At 47.3% G+C, this 2,672-nt stretch overlaps 1 protein-coding gene across 1 annotated transcript in view; it reads right to left on the bottom strand.

Moving 5' to 3' along the window:
* PPM1H (protein phosphatase, Mg2+/Mn2+ dependent 1H) overlaps nucleotides 1-2,672 on the bottom strand; it is a 115,350-nt gene that overhangs the window by 26,749 nt on the left and 85,929 nt on the right. The window lies entirely within an intron of this gene.

The following is a 2,672-nucleotide window of genomic DNA, read 5'->3' as shown; positions in this document are numbered from 1 at the left end:
CTGTGCCCACTCCCACTCCCAGGGCCAGGGGGGCAAGGGCAGTGGCACCCCTCTAAGAACCACACGTGCCGCCCGGCCACCCAGCCGGGGGGGGGGGGCGCGGCTTGCACATGGTGGCCGCTGCTGTCACCACCACCCACTGCCCCACATTGCCACTGCTGCACCCATGCCGCTTTCCTATGGTCCATTTCACGTGTGGCTCTGCAGGCTGCTGACTGGCCTTGCACCTGGCCAATTGTGAGCCGCCTGTGCAACAGGTCATAGAAAAGTGGCGCGAGCACAAGGTGGTAACGACTGCGGCAGCCACCGTGTGCAAAGCCCTGTCCCCCGCCCCCCACCAGCTGGGCGGTGCCTGTGCGGCCTGCAGAGGGGCACCGCTGCCCTCACCCCCCAGCCCTGCTCCTGGGAGTGAGCACAGAGAGCAAGCTGAGATGAAGGGTGGGGAGGCACTGCAGTGTGCTGTGTGGGGCTGGCAGCACCCAGTGCGCCCCTCCCCTGGGCAAAAAGCAAACTATGGGAATGCTCCAGGGGAGACGCTGTCACTGCACCCTGGGGAACACTGTGTCCCCACCTGCCTGCCTGCGTGTACCCCCTATGGCCTAAGTACCCCTAGGGGGTAAACATACCCCCAGTTGATAACCCCTGCCCTAAACTACTGGATTACCAGATACCTCTTCCATAAAGAGGACCCTAACATGGGGACAGCAAATATTTGAATCCACATATCATGTTCTGTTTATTGATCCAATCAATTTCTTCTTCCCTAAAACAGAGTTCCATTTTGGAGTTATTCAGGTGCTTTGACCCCACTACTTTGTTCAGAAGAGTACCTTTAATATAGGAATTCAAAATCTACAGATGAAATGCTATGTAAAAGGACAAGTATTATTACTGCTATATCCGCCTAATTTATTTCCAAATGATAAGTCGCAGTTTACAGAACAAGATGTTGCTTTAGAACAGGTTTTATGTGAAGGCATATCTACACAAATGCAAGGCTTACCCTGAGGTCATCCCTAACCAGCCTGCTTTGAGCTTGTCTCTATTTACAGGCAATAGAGAAACGAAGTGGCATCAGAAGGCAGGAAGACAGGAACAGGAAACTTGGGGGGGGGGGGGGGGTTTGTTTTAATGAGAACAGCTCCAGGACAGGTACTCTAATTAAAATGCCACAGCATCACGTGTATTCAGCATCCTGCATTTCAAAATGGCTGCAGACGCTTTAACTAAAGCTCATTCAGAGAGTTTTAGTTAAAGCACCCCAGTACCATTTTGAAATGTGGGACGCTGAACACGCGTGACACTGCAGCATGCTAGAGCTCCAGCAGACTTGTTCTAATTAGAACTCATTGGAGCACGTATATGGGCACCCTGTGAAACTACCACAGGAAGATCCCTGCACTTGTGGGCAGTACTGTGTGGTCACACTCCAAACACACTGCAGAAAGAGGTGAGGCACGTGGGGAAGGGTGATAGGGTTGACCTCATACAACATACATGGGTGACAAACCTTCAGTACTACTAGGGGTTAAGGAGAGGGGTTTATAGTACAGATGCTGGGTGGTTATGAACTTGAGCACAGCTTAGTCAGAATTTAAGGGGGCCATGTGTTTTTCATAGACTGCCTTACATTTTTATTCCATTTCCTCCTACCAATTCTATTTCTCCTGGATGTAGTTATAAAGCAACTATGGACACAAGGCCATTTTTTCTTTTAATTTCATAACGCATTTAGAGTTTGTGAAATATGGATAGAGTATGACTTGTGTGCATCCCGTGCTGGAATTCAAACCTAAATCAGAGCAAAGCCTACAGGATGCAGTGTATATACACATAGCACATAGAACAAATGCTACTGCAGTGATTGGCAAGGTCGATCCTGCTGAGACACTCTACTACAACTACAGCAAGAGCACAGACAGCAAGAGCCAGGTCTCAGAGTGCCAGAAAAAAAAGAGAGAGAATCGCATCATTATACTGGCACTGAACAAATCCATCACAGCAATGAGGGCAGAAGTGCTGATTGCCTGGCTTAGGATAGCAGAGCTTGATCCAAAGTGAGAAATAGTTTATTCTGAGAGAGGGAGAGAGAGGGAAATAATATGGAGAAGAGGGAATGATGAAGGGGACTCATTTATTTATTTATTTATTTTTATTTCAAGTGTACAGAATCACTTCGTAGGTGTCTTTAAACATCGGATTACTTGTATGTCCACTGAACGTATCTGTTTGCTTTTTTAGCAGCAGCAACACTTTCAGCATATTTGCTCTCACTCTCAGGCTATCATTATTAGGGCATTTTCATCATTAAAGTGAGCAACTATCAAAAACAGATTGTTGAATCTTGGCAATTGTTGAGAGTTTACTGGCAGCCACTGGAGGGGAGAGAAATCTCAGAGTCTGGTCCCTGGTAATTTAGGCTTGTATCTGTCCTCAGTAGGCTCTTCTCTCTTAGTTCTTGTTGGCTCACTGCTTCTGCTTTCTATTTTAAACTAAATGTTTATGACCTATTCCTTATATGTGAATAATATAGGAAGGCTTATACAAAGAGGTGAGTTTTATATCATGCTCTGAAGGCAGATGCACTCCGAACTCCTCCAAGATCAACCTGAACACAACCAATGCACGTCAGGATCTATACTGGGTGCAAAAAGGAAAGGTGCAGTTCCCTA

Source organism: Alligator sinensis, unplaced genomic scaffold (assembly GCF_000455745.1).
Source record: "Alligator sinensis unplaced genomic scaffold, ASM45574v1 scaffold375_1, whole genome shotgun sequence".
Lineage (NCBI taxonomy): Eukaryota > Metazoa > Chordata > Crocodylia > Alligatoridae > Alligator > Alligator sinensis.
The sequence above is the reverse complement of the archived record's forward strand: the minus strand, read 5'-3'. Positions and strand labels throughout refer to the sequence as shown.